At 40.9% G+C, this 17547-nt stretch overlaps 1 long non-coding RNA gene across 1 annotated transcript in view; it reads left to right on the top strand.

Moving 5' to 3' along the window:
• The window catches only part of LOC103373475 (uncharacterized), a 50596-nt gene extending 33772 nt beyond the window's left edge, over window positions 1-16824 (top strand). The window contains exons 3-4 of the long non-coding RNA XR_521063.1: window positions 14035-14099; window positions 16070-16824. This is a non-coding gene — a long non-coding RNA (uncharacterized LOC103373475). The remainder of the gene's footprint in view (window positions 1-14034; window positions 14100-16069) is intronic.
• Window positions 16825-17547: the final 723 nt, after the last annotated feature.

The following is a 17547-nucleotide window of genomic DNA, read 5'->3' as shown; positions in this document are numbered from 1 at the left end:
GCAACATACACACTAAGCTGCGTACCAATATAACGCATTGCTTTACATAGCACAGTAATGCAAAAATAAAAAACAAACATCTCATCATTCCTCTCGATATGGTGATTCTTGAAATTAAAATGTTACATGTGGCTCCCTCTGAGATCGTCTTTTTATTATTATTTAAGTAAAGCTGTTTTTATGCAACCACAGTTTTGTGTCGTCTTGTTCCCACCGTTGTCCCAACATACTGACAAGCTCAAGTGTATGTATGTGAGTGTGTTTGTGTGTGCGCGCCCCCACATGTGTTATTAGCTCAGGGCAGGTGAGTGTTTGCCTACCTGTCTCCCTTTATGAGAACCGTGTTTGCCCAAGGAATGCACCACATCCGATTTGTCATTGACTCTTATTGTTCAACTCATCCAACTGGTGCCTTGGGGTTGAGCTGTGTTGTGCCCTGGCAAGTGAAAAATATGTGTTTTTCTTCTTCTTTTTCTTTTCTTTTTGCACTTTTTCGAATGAAATAATGACTCAGTGGGAAAGTATTAAGGACGGTATCTGTGAAGTGAGACGATTGCAAATCTGCATTGAGTAAATTAATTATTAAACATGATCAAGTTGAATATCACCAATTTGAGAGAAAGGGCTGCCTTTCCTTTCTGCTCACCATCTGTAGCTACACAAAAAGTTCTTGTTTCAGACCACGGTCAGTTAAGATAGAAAATAACACCAATCATCAGTCTTCAATTATTCGTAATGCAAAGAAAAAAGAAAATGTATGACGTGCTTGAACCAAATTAGTTTTCTAACCAGTCACATCCTGTAGACATAGATGAACTTCCTCACTTGCTTTGTGGTCATGAGGAAGCCTCAGTGAACTAATTCCTCCGTTGCACTTGAGTGAGGAAGAGAGCCATATCACACAACGTGCAGCTTTCCATGCTTGTGTTTTCCCAGAGAGTTTAAATTTGCAATATTTACTGCACCTAAAAGAACATTTTTGTTTGGATATAGGGTCATTATGTATGTACTGTGTCATTATCTGGGGTTTATTGGTACATATGTGTTACAATGCACATATTAGTGACTGTATAAGTATATTGGAATTTGCATGTATGTATGCCTGTGTGTGTTTGTGCGGCTGTCATCCTCGGTCACCATCTGGGTGGTCCTCATGGCTGGTTTGATGGTAATCCCCCTGTCCCATAAATCAGTGTCCGGGCCCTGGCCGGGAGCTGATGCTGTGTGCCTCACTGAAGCGAGGGGCTTGAGGCACTAAGCCGAGACCCCAGCGGCTGCCCTGCCCTGGCCTGGCCACACGTCAGCTCTCCACACCACCTTTAAAATAACTCATCATGCATGACTGCCTTTGGGAAATGGCCTCAGCGCCTGGTGCACAGCAACATTATTAGCCACAGTAGAAATGAAGGGCACCGTCATAAACCATATCATCAGATAGTATAGTTTTGTGATTTCAAATCTTTTCTCTCTCTATTTTCCAATTTTTAAAACTTTTCATCATTATAGAAATCGTTCTTTCTGTAAATAATTGCAGAAATGCATTTGCAATTTGTTTGTTTTGACTAGTGGCTAACCCAAAGTGACTCTGATAGCCTTCTAGAGACCTGCTCTCAGTTCAAATGTTCCTGTCTGACTGAAAGTGCTAAGATTAAAGTCATATCTTAGTCTTTGTAGGGCCTATCCCTCTCTCTGAGAATGAGGAGGGAGGATAAAGGCTTGTTCGAACTGTCTGGCTTGCATACAGCTCTCCACTGAGCTTTTATCTAGGGAGATTGGTTGCAGCTCTGTCCAGACCCGACTCCCTGGGAGTGCACAGTCCGGAGACCTGTGGCATTAATAAAGATAATGCTGTTTGGAATAATAACAGTCAATTCTACCCAATAGAGGAGAGAGACAACAGACACAAATGTAACAGAATACAAAAGAAACCAAGATGAAAGGCTGAAAGGTGGGTTTGTACACCTTTCTGGCTCTTTTGTGGGAACTGATGGAACCTATATCAGCATGTTCACATACAAACAGTGCTGAGTGGAACCCTATGCCAATTGTGACCCTCAGTGCCATGACGCAGAAATGCAATTTGTTCTTTTGTCTGCTAAGATCACAGAGGACGTATGGTGACTTGCTTTGCCTTTCATTTTTTTTCTTTTGCTCCCCTCCTTTTCATTCTCTTTATTCTCCATTTCCTTCTGTGAGTGCAATTTAGTTTGATGAGCAGGTGGACTTTTTTTTTGTAGCTGACAGTGCTTTTGGCTCCCACCTCTGGCGTGTGGGGCTTTCAGTTGGAGTCAGTCATGTAGGCCAGGATTAGAAGGGTGGAGGAGGAGGAGGTCCAGTCAGAGTCTTGGTATTGGCGACCTCAGCGCCCTGCAGTCAGAACCATGCAGAGTGCAGCTTGAAAGAGTTATTTTGTTGCTTAAGCTCTCAGCCGCACCCCAGATGGCTTTTGTGCTGGCCAGAGACATGCTTGGGGACAGGGTTAAAGAAACAGAGTCCTTCAGGCCTGGTAAGTCTCTGGACTCAGCAGGTAAAACACCAAGAAGGCAAAACGTTGCCTTCTCTGCACTTTTCTACCTTGAATTTGAACAGTGGCCTGGAACAAAATAGGTGGATTAGACCAAAGGGAAGACTTTGATTCTCAGCACACCCACAAACACACACACACCCATATACAGAGTGAGATTAAGGCCTCTGAACATCCACCCAAGTCAAGAATGAGCAAAGCGTTTCATCTGATGTCACATAGGACAAAAGCGAGGCGATGAGTGGAAACATGCTGTGTCTGCATTTTCACTGAAAGCTCTTTTTTTTTTTTTTTCAATGAAGAAAAATGCGTTGACCAACTCTTAGACTTTCACTGCTTTTACCTTTGATCAGAAATTTCATCACATGGTGGTAATTAGTCAGCCCTGTTACTACTTAGGGGAATTTATGGTCCATTATATTATCTGTCCAACATTCCTTCGCAGTAGCCTCCATGGTGACGCCTAGACAAGTGATCAATATTTTGTCAACACTGCTAAACAGGTGCGCTGCTCAGCTGTTTTCATGTTAAGGTCAACTTGAGATATGTAATTTAAAATGATAAAACAACCACGTTTATATTTAAGCATATATCTTGCTGAAGATGTTGTCTAATAATTTGTTGTCCATCAGCCCACTGATTACAGGCACTAATACTAAAGTTAAAACTGGTGTGATCATAACATGATACCATTTTAACATCTAATAGCACACAATGAAGTTACCCCTCTTTTTTAACCAGAACATTGCCTCTGTCTGGTTACTTTCTGATTTTTTTTTTTGCAATGTTTAATATTGTGTTGATAAATTCAACCTCAGTGTCACCTGAAAAATATTGTTTTAGTGCCTGGATATGTGTCAGTCACTGGAGATGTTTAAGGCAAAATCCAATCATCACACCACAGAATATGGCTAACAAGAAGGCACTGTCAGAGTGAATGATGGAGTGGTAACATCATGGTCAGAACATCAGGCTATGGTTTTTGAGGTCTGAGTTGTATATCAAATTGGGAGGAGTGATTTGGTTAGGCTGCTCTGTTAGCCATTCTGGGTTTGTCCCCCAAGTGTTTATCATGGAGGTTTCACAAGTGGCCACTTCTACTCGCGCTGATAAACAGCAGGGATTGGATCCAGACCCTGCTGAGTTCGAGCTGGAGCCCTGGGGCTTGTAACCACACAGACCGGGAATGTTAGTCATTTGTTTATTATTGGCGACATTTGCCTGTTCCTAATCCTTGACTGGATTAGCCAGATTAGATGTGTTCCTCATCCTACCTTTTTCCACTGTTGCAATCCCCTGATATTTGCATGAGGAGTTTTGCGTGCTTTGTAAAAGTGTGCATGCACAAGTACACACATGTGCATGCAGTGGCGTACTTTTTGGCCTCAATGCATGAATACGTGTTTAAGTGTGTGCCATTCCACATGTGTTTCTGAAGGATGTTTGTAATCAAGGGAGTTTGACAGATATCCCCTCTAACTCCATCCTATTTAATGCTCTGTTCAAGGTCAGTAGGAAAACTCGGTTGCTGTGGCTGTTATTTTATTCCATGCCAGGGCATCTTGCTTTTTGGTTGTGCTTGTGGCCGGGGGGGAGTGTTTGGATCTAGCAATTCAGGGCTGCAGAATGTGTTTTTTGTCATTTATTTTTTCTAACGGAAACACTCCAAGAGCCCTCTAGTAACCAATTCATCAAATAAGCTGAATGTCAGTGTGGCATCACTGGAGTCAGAACTGACTGTTGTTATGAAGGAGGAGAAAGTGTTCAGAAAGCGGTGCTTGTGTGTCTGTTCTGTGGGTCGTGAAACTATTGGCTGAGAGTCACCTGAATCAGGGAAGGAACACAGTTTACTGACCAGAGCTTACTTATTCGGCGTGACCTTTACAGAGCTGATCCCGAACACTACATAAATCTGTTTCCAGTTTCAAAACACAACCACGCACACATGCTCATTAACATGCCGTACTCTTTCACCCACACAGTGTTTTTGTGGGTGAGAAAGTCCTGCAAATCTGAGCAAACACCCTACATACAATTCCCTCTCCCCAGTTCCTCTCACAAACATACACAGAAGCAGATACACCAATGCTGCAAGACTGACAGACATGTAGCATGCAATTATCTATGTTTATGTGTGTGGGTTGGGAGGCCAAAAGGTTAAGAATGAGGGTTCATAATTTCCTGGAATACTCAATTTAAACTTATCTGGGTGAGAATCCCATCTCACTGGGTAGGGCAAAGTCTACGAGACCGGATTTGTGGCAAAGCCAACTCAAGTTTCATGTTGTTTCGAGCACATCTGCATCAAGTTACAAGTCATCATATACAATATACAAGTCAAGATGCAAGTAAATGGAACTGGATTTAATGTGTAGTGATAGCTCTACATAGCCAGACTGACTCCTCTCCATATGACAGAGACCTACTAAAAAGTGAAGTTTATTTAAACCAGCCAGTCTGTGACTGATGAGATGAATGTTCAACCCTTCTTCTAAATCCTTTTTTAACCTGCAGAGAAAGTCTTTTTACTTGCTTCACGTGTAAGCTCTTCAGCTGGAGCAGCTGCTGCTGAGCTTCATGGGGTGTTGGTTAATTGGCAGTGTTTGGTAAGTGCAGATATGCTTCACTATGCACATCTTCCTCAGTGTCCCTTGCACTGTTTGCTTTATTCAAGTGTCCATTAATTGGCTGCACACTCACAGTTTTCTGCTTCAACTGTCTCCTGTGGTACCTGAATGTAGCCTTTTTGACCCTGAGCCCCGGGGTTAAAAACCTTGCATTCTGGAGTTTCAGCTAATGGCTGTTAAATCTAAACTCCATCTTTTTTTTTTTGACTCTACTTCTTTTTCTGTGTTTAATATGAGTTTGGAAGGTGATATTTCTTTCATTGGAGTAGTTTTGGGCCTCTAAAAGCAAAATACGCTCAATTTCAACACCTTTCCATAATCTGTGTTTGTGTGAGCGTCCATCAGCCTCAGTCAGGCAGTTCTGTCAACATGGTAACATGGCTGCCTCCTCAGCCCCAAAGAAAGGCCTCAAATTTGGGCTCTAGAGGACCCTGAGTAGCCCAGCTAACAGAACTGGCCATGCGCTCTCTCCTCACACCAGCCACTTCCAACTGGGCTGCATCAGCAGTACTCAAAGACCTGAGAGTACTGTGATCCCACCATGGGGTGTATAGCCGTGGCTCCGGCTGCACTACACTTTAATACCCTTTCCTTTTAACCACAATGGGAAACATGTGCTTACTCTGTGTAGGGTACAGGCCCACCATGAGAGAGGTTGTTTACCTTAGCTCTAAAACTGACATTTCATAGCTCCTGTGACCACTCCTGGTCACCAGTTGTGCTGGGTTAAAAAGGTGATAGAAGATCATTTGGTGACATCTTTATTTAAGACTAGATGATTCACTACCACTATTGCTTCTGAATAAAACGGTCTCCTTACTTCGCACCTTGTAAAAATTGACACTAAAATTATTTTTTTCCATAGTATGTTCACCAAAGGAAAAGGGAAGGGCTGTCTCTTTTGTCTTATTAAAGGGCTGCTTGATGTAACTTTATTATCCCTTTAAGTTTCCATTCCAAAGGTGGGTCAGCCTATTACACCGATTGCAGATCTTTGCTTTGAATATAATCCACCATGTTGGATTTTTCCAAGGAGTATATCATTTTAAATTTTCATCACCTAGTATAGAAATCTAAAGTTATGGTGTTGGTCAATAAAGTTTTGTTCCAGTTTCAGTGGTGAGACAGTTACTTCTGTGCATAAAAGGAACTACAACAAAGAGATACAGTGGTGAAAAACAGGAACAAGCAGCCATTTGCAAAGCTGGAGGAGAGGAAATGCACTCCAGATGAAGATACTACATTGTGGTTCATTTTACTGGTGTGTGTGTTTGTGTGTGTGTATATATATGTGTTGTGAGGAATGTATACCATAGGACTAACCATATCTTTCGTCACAGCACTTTCATTTCCAGTAACTCATAAAGAATACAGATTTTTTGATTGATCTGTTGATTTGTATCTTGATCAGCTATTTTGGTTACATTCAGAAAAGGATGACAGATACCACAGCAAGTTACCAGTCCATATTGCTCCTTTTGACATCTATATTGCATTTAATTGTCCATCCAATAAAATAGAGAACTGCAAATCCTTGGACATAAGAGGCCATAAACAGCAAATTCTATGACTGACACTGGTTCAACTTCGTATTGATATCAGCGTGCACAGATTGGAGAACTGCTTGCTAGTTTTATAAAAAGACTTTTCTGCATTTTGCCTTGATTTGACTCAGTAAATTGGAAAAAGAGAGCACAAGGAAAGACAATGCAGCAAAGGTCCATGACTTAAACTGGGGACTGAGCTCCTGAAAGTATTTTTAATCACGTGGTTTGTGCGCTAATGACTCAACCACTGGGTCACCTCTGCTTGGCATTCTTCTTTCTTTCTTTTTTTTTTTAAGTCATGTTGTACGATGTTCGTTGCTTGGCTCTTTACAAAAACAGGTTTTTACATAACAGGTCCTAGCAGTGGCGTGATTTGTTCTGCTGTTACAAACTGATACACAACATGTACATAGAAAAACAGAATATTTAGTCATTTCTTGCTCTATAACAGTTTTTTGCTTCAGATGCCAGGGTGTCCTTGAAGGCACCAGAATGGCCTAATAAACATCTATGTTAAGCACGTTTCAAGTCTCTCTGAAAGCTTTTATGCTGAAAGGAATGGAAACAAAGCAATGGTTGCCTGGAGTGTTGCAAATCTCCAAACTAGTTATGATTTGGAAAATAGTTGCCACTAAGTTTGGGATTCACAGAATTGTATTTCTTTGTCCAAAGCATGTAAAACTACCAGTACAATAACTTATTGTTCAAAGTGCGCTAAATCAGTTTTTGTTGAGTCCAATCTAAGGCTCTGGTGACCAATTCCTAACTCCTGGCTGGTGGCAGTTTGGGACTGAATCAGATCTTGGGCCCCACAGGTGTGGCAGGTGATCTGAGGGATGAGTGAGCTCTTCCTGGGGTAACAGTAGCCCCAGCCAGCTTCCCATGTTGCCCTGCCCCAATCTGCCCTTTCCTGTCGTCTTATCTTAGCATCCAGTGCAATCTAACCCAGGGCGCGGTACCTCTGCTTCACCATTGCTGGTCTTCTTACATGACATTGTGAAGAGAGAATGACCCGCTTGAGCTGAACTTGAGTTGGGCTGACTGACAGAGTCCTGACACGACAATGTAGGCACAACCATCTCAGCTTCCTGCCACCCACAGCTTCCCACCCTCTGACCTCTATGGTACCAAGGGCAACAGGAGCAGAGACAAGCAGACAATGAGCTACACAGCAGCTCTATTAAGGATTTTGTTTATTATAGTGAACACTGACACAGCAGTGGTAGTTTTTTGCAGGCTCAATAGTGAAGAAATTCAGGTTTCTTTAAAAAAAAAAAAAAGGTTTTCGCTCAGGCCCGTGGGACATGCTGATGTAGTTGAAGGGTTTTGTAATTACCAGTGTGGAGACTTAACGCGAATCCTGAAGGGACAGATTGTCTGTTCCTCAGCAGTCTGGGTTTGATTAAGTCAATCAATCCACCAGGAGCCAGCCAACCAGCTTTTTTTCACAGTGTCAATTGAAAGACTGAGAGCAAAAAACTGTATTGTAAATAATCACTGAAGCTACAATGTACAGAAACATTAAAAGAGTTCAGCACCCTAGAAAGGAGCACAACAGCGTGCAAGTATATGCATACTCACTGTGTGTAATTGCTTTGCCACTGTGTGTCCTTATAACTATCCGTGTACTTATTTGCTAACTCAATCACTCAGAGGGATAATTAAGCTTGACTAAAGTAAAATCACTGACCCACACAAATTTGACAGTAATTTAAGCACAAGAAAGAACAGTGATTTTCGGGTTTTTAATACATTAGCGCATGGTAACATGAACAGGATTTGAACCATTGGTGAATCATCTGTCATTTGCATACCTACCAAACACACTATAAACATGTTTCCACATGTGCTCATTCCATAGCAGAGCTGCCAAACAGCAGTTGAACGCTGCTGAAAGGAGCCTTATCACAGCCCTCTATGATTTTCTTTGACAAAGAAATTGTTTTGTTGTGTTGTATTTCCAGGGAAGCCTTAGCTACACTCCTTTGAGTGTGCAATATGTTCTTCATACATCCCATATATGTACTAAACCCTGTAAGTTTATGTGTAGTCCTGGTGTGTGACTACGTTCACAGACAGGAGGGTTTGTGGGGCAAAATCTCATTAAACTGCATGTTTTGTGTGTGTGTGTGTTCGCACTCGTGTGTGTTGCGTGGATGTGAGCCCTGAGCGTTAAATGTGTGTGTGGACTTGCAGACCTCAGCTCAGCTCGGAGATGTAATCTGATTTGCAGAAAGGAACGGGTCGTTTCACATGACTGGTTTAAAGGACCGCTGGCGCAAGGTTGTGCCAGTGTCCCTGACTGGTTTGGGCATGTGTGTATGTGTCTGTGTGAGTGGATATATACATGTGTGCTTGCATGCTTGTATATTTACACTTAAAAGTATTTACTTGTTTACACATTGTGCACTGCAGAAATATGATCATTTGTTAGTGTAGGCTTCTACACGGTAGAAGTAAAGAGGTGTTGAAGTTTACAGTGCGGATGAACAAACCGGGCTGCCACATTTATTCCGTTGTTCTTGGTTTTTATATAAGATTTATTTCATAAAGTTTACATGGAGTAAGGCCACTTCTAATTAACAGTCAATTACACATCTGGAACAAAGTACAGCTCTGGTTTGGACTAATGCAAGTTTTGTTTGCAACTTTCTGTTTACACATCTCTTTCAATCAGAGCTGTATTTTGAACTAATGGACCATCAGAAATAATATCAAATAATTGAAATCATCCTGTAGCGTCAGCAGTCTTAAGAGGACTGCTAGGATTAAATCCCCTTAAGCTTTGCCTCCAAATCCTCCCTGTTTTTTACCATTGCTTTTTAAAAAAAAAAAAATGTAATTTTTAAATTATTTAACGTTGTTTGTTGATATTTGTTGCGGTGGCGATTTTTGGTTCTGTTTTTGTTTTTTTGTGGTCCATCATGTGATTTTCATTGGAGAGTGACTGGAGGAGAAGACAACAGTCAAAGCAAGTGAGCATGCATGAGTGTGTGTTTGTATCTCAACTGGCCTGGTTAATAAATGCACCTTGTTTTCCATCTGGGGGTCATCAATTGTGGTTGTGACACACACAAGTGGAAGAGAGGAGGCCTAAAAAAAGGGGATGTTCGCACCTGTGTGCGCTTGTGGGTCTTGCCGTGTGCATGCTTGTTTACATGTTAGCATGTACTGATGTTGTGAACGAGCTATGATCATGCTTATCTGCTCTGAGAGGTTCAAGAGTGTGTGCTTGGTGTTTGTGTGTTTTCTCTCCTGTATGGAGGGCTCATAAGCAGGACGATGCAGCAGGAAGCTCTGATCCCATCAGGCATGTCAGCAGGGGCAGTTTTTCATAAGGTAGTAATCTCACCACACAAAGGGGTGTCCAATATTAGAGAGAGCCCCTACCCCTGAGTTAATCAAGACCTGACCAACCCTTCTCTTGGCTCACCAACTCTCTAAACATTACCTCATCTCAAGGCTTAGCCTAGCCACATGCAACTCCAGCCTGCTGGTGTACATGATAACTCACTTAGCGCAGTATGATAGCTCGAAAAAAAACCCCGAAATATAAGAAAGGATATAAAAGAAATTGGACCAGTGCACAACTACCTATGGTGCCTGGTGCCAGAGAAAGGTATTTTAAAAGGGAGAGGAAAGAAAGAATCATTTTACCATGTCCTCCAGAAACTCTGGGAACCAATTTGCTGGTATTCAGTTTCTCTCCCCACCGTCCTGTTATTGCTGTTTTCCCCCCAACTCTTGGAGCCTTCATCCTGAAAGGAGGTTTTTTAGTTCAGGCTTTGTGTCACTCGGAAACAGTGCATTTGTTGCCAAGGTAACAGGTCTGGGACAGTGAAACTCAGAAGCAGAGAGCACCTTTGTCTGTGAACGGATGAAGAGGGACCCGAGCTGTCATTGGTCCAGAGAGCGCAGCTTCAGTCCTAAACATGTCTGCATCTAGAAACATGAAAGTGTCCTGGTCCAATATCTTCCTAAACCCACTGACCTCACACAATAAAACCAGCACACCAAATAAATTTTAAATGGTACAATGGAAAAGCCACTTCGATTACCTCCATTCTCCTAAACTGCCAGGTTTTGCAGAGTTCCTTTGAAACCCTAGATTTACATAAAACAGAGTTGGTTAACTAAGTTGCCAGTACAGGTTTGACTTTTTTAATGTTCTGTGAAGATACTTTAGAAGGTCTCAGTTGTGCAGTTATTACAAAAACCACCTGTGGTTGCTCAATATTTTTGAAAATAATGTGACAAAAAGGCTGTCAGGGCAGTTGAGCCAAGACAAGATGAAATCAGGCACACAAACAAAACCATATTATATTTTAAGTGACAAGTATTAACATTCAAAAACAATCAGCAAGCAAAACTAGGAAGCTTTTATATGTATATATATATATATATACACACTGTGTGTGTGTATATATATATATATATATATATACACACACAGTTGAAGTCAGAAGTTTACATACACTGTATAAACCAAACACCTTTTTTCTCACTGACATTAAATGTGACTAAACTTTTTCTGTTTTAGTTCAGCTAGGATTACCAAAATTATTTCTATTTGCTAAATGTCAGAATAATGAGAGACAGAATTTCTTTTAGAGATTTTTTGCTTATTTTATTCAAAGTCATAAGTTTACATACATTTCCTTAGTATTTGGTAGCATCGTCTTTAAGCTGTAAGACTTGAGTCAAACGTTCTGGGTTTCCTTCCTCAAGCTTCTCACAATAGTCTGATGACTTCTGGCCCATTCCTCCTGACAGAACTGGTGTAACTGAGTCAGGTTCATAAGCCACCTTGCTCCACACGCCTTTTCAGCTCTGCCCACAAATTTTATACAAGATTGAGATCAGGGCTTCGTGATGGCCACTCCAAAACATGGACTTTGTTGTCCTGAAGCCTCTTTGTAACTAATCTAGCGGTATGCTTCGGGTCATTGTTCATTTGGAAGACCCATTTGCGCCCAAGCTTTAACTTCCTGGCTGATGTCTTGAGATGTTTCCTCAATATTTCCACATAATCTTCTTTCCTCATGATGCCATCTATTTTGTGAAGTGCACTAGTCCCTCCTGCAGCAAAATACCCCCACAACATGATGCTGCCACCCCCATACTTCACAGTTGGGATGGTGTTCTCAGGCTTGTGAACTTCCCCCTTTTTCCTCCAAATGCAACGATGGTTATTATGGCCAGACAGTTTAATTTTACTTTCATCAGACCACAGAAATGAAGGTCTTTGTCCCTGTGTGCATTTGCAAACTGTATTCTGGCTTTTTTATGTTGCTTTTGGAGTGATGTCTTCTTCCTCTCTGAGTAGCCTTTCAGTCCATGTCAGTATAGGACTGGTTTCACTGTGGATAATGACACTCTCTTACCAGCTTCAGCAGCATCCTCACAAGGTCTTTTGCTTTTGTTCTGGGGTTGATACACACATTTCGCACCAAAACACTTCATCTCTGGGACACAGAATCTTCTCCTTCCTGAGCGGTGTGATGCCTGAACATTCCCATGGTGTTTATACTTGTGTATAATTGTTTGACCACATGAACGTGGAACCTTCAGTCATGTGGAAATTGTACCTAAGGATGAACCAGACTTGTGGAAGTCCACAACTCTCTTCCTGATATCCTGGCTGATTTCTTTAGATTTTCCCTTGTTGTCACAAAAGGAAGCAGTGTGTTTGAGGTGTGCCTTAAAATACATCCACCGGTATTACTCCAATTAACTGAAATGTTGTTATTAAACCTATCAAAAGCTTCCGAAGCCACGCTATCATCATCTTGGCTTTCCCAAATAGTTTGAAGGCATGGTAATATTAGTATACGTAAAGTTCTGACTCTGAAGAAAGTAGTGGAAAAGTCTCTAAAAAATTCTCTCTCTCATTATTCTGGCATTTAGCAAATAGAAATAATTTTGGTAATCCTAACTGACCTTAAACAGTAAACGTTTAGTCTTATTTAATGTTATACAGTGAGAAAAGAAATGTTTTATGTCTTTTTATTCAGTGTATGTAAACTTTATACATACATATATATACACACACACACACACACACACACACACACACACACACACACACACACAGATATATATATGTATGAAGACAATTACATTATAAAATACAATTAGCAAATCATTTACCAAAGCCCTAAAGTCAGCCTGAAACATCAAGTTCCTTAATTTGATTTGCCTGGAGCTGAAAACACTTGTCACACAATGACCTTAGACTGGATACAAATAACAGAAGTGTTTATTGTGAACTAAGATTATAGTTGAAAGATGAGTTCTATGTGATTATTTGCAAAGACATGATGTGGCACAAGTCTGAATTGCTTCAATACACATGCACAAAAAATAAATAAAAATGCAAAGAAAGACAACTTTGTGTCTATTTCTGTCTTCGACTGTAATAAATTTGTTATATCAATCAAAACCATTACTTTTCACTTGCAGTACAATCAGAGCAAACAAGGTTAAAGCAATTTTACAATCAGAGTTATAATCAGACCTAATTTCTATGCATACATTTGGAGTTTTTTTCATGTCAACTGTGTAAGTGAACAGCAAAATGAATATCCATCAGAATGCTTTGCATGCAGCATGAGAACCAATAAATCACAGTTGCAACTTAATTACCTTAAAGTGAGATATGAGGCAGCTACCCAACAAAGTTCAATTATTAAATTAGTGCAAAAATGTATTCAGTATGAGAAGCGTTGTGGGCATCCCTCATGCATACAATGATCATTTATTAATGCTTCAATGTAAAATGAATTTTAAAATCCATCAGGGCTGCAGTTTATGAGAGAAAAGTAGCAATATTGCATAAGAAAATGCATCTGTCCCACAATATCATGTAAATATAGGGAACATTAATGTAAAATTCATTTATTGTCTCTGAATGAATCACTTTAACAGAAAAAGAGAGCAATTCAGTGTCTGAACAGCACTCTAGATTTTTATGATGGAGTGATGCATTTTTTTTATCATTTGGCCATGTTTGTTTTGTATGCAAGGCTCATGATTACAAGTTAAGTAATACATTTCGGTCAGTGAGGTTTAGAGGAACAATGAGGTGAAAGTAGAAAAACATCACAAATTAGAGGGGAGGAAAGTGATTTTATAATTGGAAAAAGCTACATGGTAACATTGTCATATCTCTGGAAACAGAAACATTGGCTCTCTTCATGTACAATGCAGAAAGTCTGTTCATGCAAGTGTGGGCCAAGCTGGACCAGATAAAATTTAATGCTTCTGGTTCTTCTTTTTTGTCCACAGTGAGCCTCCCTCTAAATCATTTTATTTCCCCATCCTTTGTCTTTTTCAGATTATCCCAGGTGAGCACCAAGAAGAGCCTGACTAATGGAAACATGATCTCAAGAGATTCAACAGGTAGGGATGACTTTGGTTTTTGTTTGATCTTCATTCAGTGGAATATGTGATCAGACGCAGTGCAGCCTTATGACAGTTGCTATAAACAAGTGGAGTGTGCTACATTCACTGATCAAACAGAGGAAGCAGTGGTAGTTCACATATATAAGAGACATGATCAGGGTGGTGGCACTGGATTTTTGCCCATGTTCTTGCCTTTTTTTTTAAATTATGTAACCCAAGTCATGACAGTACAGTAAAGAATGCAGTGGCACAGAGATATCACTTCAAACACAGCTTCTCTCGGGAGCCTCAGATCCTTTCATTGGCACTGAATGAAGATATGCTTTGATGGCCCACCACAGAGTCAGGGGCCTTCAAAGAAACCTGTTGACGGGATTGTGCGGGGCCGCCAGCAGCCTGAATGAGCGGTACTGTATAAGTGTATCTCTCAGGGTAGTCGTGGGTGTTCCCAGTGGAGGTCAAACACGCTTGACCCCAACATGAGTAGTCATTTTCTATAGATTTTAGGCTTGCGTTAAATCTTGTTTTCTTCCCTTCTACCTGTTTTTTTTTTTTTTTTTTGCTATATGACGGGGAGCTGTGTGTGTGGATGGCAGGGTGCCAGCAGACAGGTACAGTAGATGTGGTGATGAGGGAGTGTGATAGAGGCCGGCCTCAGTTGCAGCCCCAGGCAAAGAAAGACATACACAGGCAGGCTGAGACTCTCAGGCAGGTTGGGACCTGGTTCTGTATGCTGATGCTGCAATGCTGGCTCTGTTCCAGGGTGAGGCATTGGAGAGAAACGTGGGAAGGGAAAAACCAGAATGGAGGTCAAAAGTAAAGATACAGAAAACATACGACCAAAAATGAGGCAGAATGATAGTATAGAGTGTTAACAAAAGAAACAAGACAGTGGTTTTAAGAGATGAAGAAGTGTGAAGCCCAGAGAAGACAAGAGGGAAGTGCAGGAAGAGGGATACGACGAAACAGTGAGAGAGTGAGGCCACATCCTGTACGCTGGTGGAACGTGACTCCTCACAGGTAAACCGACTCAGAGGTGCAGACAGGCAGAAAGAAGATGAGAAACATTGATGGATGACTACTTATCCTCTGACACGTTCCTCCCCCGGGGAAAGAACAGGCAGGACAGGCCGGTCCCGCCACTTCACTGCCATGACAACTGCAGGGTTGAGTGGATGTTGTGTGGGTGTGGACAATGTAATGTCATTTTGTGGGTGGTTGCATGAGCAAGCGCAGGTAAAGCAAAGTCCAGGTTGTCAAGAGGCCACCTACCTGCATTACCTCACCTTGGAATATTCTGACAGTGAAAAGCAGATGTTGTAGACTGATTAACACCAATCTCAGAAGACAACAACTTATTCATCCAGTTGTTTTTCTGAGAATTCGTTCATTTTCTCCTCTACCTCTACTGCTGTTTTTATGCTATATTACAGATAAAATTGATATTTTGTATTTTTCATTTTGGAACGAGACTTATCAGACTAATCAGACCTTTGTTGCTCTGGAGCGATTAAAGAACGACATCGCATGTCTGGTACTGAACTGAAAAATAGCTGCCAGTCTGGAACTTTGTATTCACAAAGCTGGAAGCAAAACACAGTCTGGTTTTTGCCACCACTTATAATTTGATCATTTCAGCCGTGGATGAGGCTCCGTGTAGTTCATCTGCAACTTCTTAATGCCATTTTGAATCCTCAAGCCCTTTTTGTGTGGAATGTTTGTAAAAGCAGCCAAATCTGTCCTGCGAAATAAATCACAAGCACACAAGTTTGTGTTGATGAGCTTTGGTGTTTTATAAATCTGTGATTATTTTAAATATCTTTATTAAACATTCACTCAACATTTCAAAGAAAGCTGTTCCCAGAAAAAGATTATTTTTCTTTATTATAGGTATGAGAAACGTGTTAATGTTCAAGTAAGCGTTTTTTGGCCCCAGTCAGTCATTAGTTTGTGTATTATGTTTCCAGGATCACACCAAATCCCAGTTTGGACGGTGGACCAGCATCCCCCGCAGCAGATGTTTGCTCCTGGCATGGCTGCTGACAGCATGAGCTCCATCACTGACAGGCTAGCTCTCAGGATCCAGCCAGCAGCATGAACTTGGAGGAGCCGTGACATAAACTCAGCGGGACAGCAGAGAGTATTCCGCTGCTCAGACATCATGGAACAGATCAGTCAACTTCTGCTGGAGAGGTGCTCAACAGAGGAGTCAACTTGATGAATGTGCATTTACTGTAGCTACCACGACGATATACATATTGTTGAACCCGCATTAAGATTTTCCCGTTCAAACATCTGCTCTTGCTTTTCAGTGTTTATTCACACTGTTGCTCATACACTGAAGCTGTGACATTTACTGTGTTATTTTAAATACAGTATGACCAGTTTTTGGAATTTCATTTTTTTTTACTTTTTTGAATGTAACACCACTGCTGAAGATTTAAAGTTGAGCAAGTGAGGATACACGTCGGCTACATGTGTGATCAAGATTCCTCCGTCAATGGCACTGAAGCTTTTCAAAGAGCCATTGTCATCAAGGTGTTGATGAATGTAAAACAAAAACTCTCTTAATGACATCACATTTCATTTTGACACATTGGCAGCGTGTCTAAATTTTGGTTCATAATCCTGTCAAGCTGTCAACTCTCATTATGATTGATTGCTTCAATGCTGGTGTTGTGTCTGTGAAACCCTGTTCGTGGAAATAAAGAAGTGTATCCAAGCTGCTGTCTGTTTTTTTTGTCATTGCAGGTGCAGATCTGTTAGATTATTAACTGATAAGATGGTTTCATGATGTTTTTATCTGCGTCGACTTTTACTGTTAGTCATTCTGGTTTCATGACAAGTTAGTTACTATGTGCCAGTCTGGTATTAGGGGAGTAGCTGGAGTTGTATCACTCCTTTCTTTTTCTGTCGGTGAATAAAAGTGAAGTGAAAATGGAAAACTGTGACATTTAAATGTTGATAAGTTGAAATGTTACAGGAAACCACAAGGTTTTACTTGACTAATACCAACGTGAATAATAGGACAATTTTCAAGCGATTAAAAAATGTTTTGTGCAAAAACTTAATTTGCTATAATCACAAGCACTTTTGTAAATTTAGCACATGACATCATGGAAAATTGCATTACCCTGCTGAGTGTAGTTTCTGTGAACTATGTGTGTATGATAATGACAGAGAAGTGTTTAATGTCACAGTCCAGGTCAACAGGGGTCACACTGCAGGGAGTTTTCAACTTTTTTGTGGATAAAAATCCCCACTGCTCTTCTGCAGAAAGACATTCTGTACACTAGAAATGCATATATGCTTCTCAACTCTTCTTCAACAATTCAGCAGTGACTTCTCATTCAACTGTCTCTCACCGTCAGTTTCATCTGTGATTGAATGAAGTTTGACTCAGGATGGGTGGGAGCTGTGGGCCTTGTCTGGGGATGGGACGTGG

This window comes from Stegastes partitus, unplaced genomic scaffold (genome assembly GCF_000690725.1).
Source record: "Stegastes partitus isolate 25-593 unplaced genomic scaffold, Stegastes_partitus-1.0.2 Scaffold38, whole genome shotgun sequence".
NCBI classification, from domain to species: Eukaryota; Metazoa; Chordata; class Actinopteri; family Pomacentridae; genus Stegastes; species Stegastes partitus.
The sequence above is the reverse complement of the archived record's forward strand: the minus strand, read 5'-3'. Positions and strand labels throughout refer to the sequence as shown.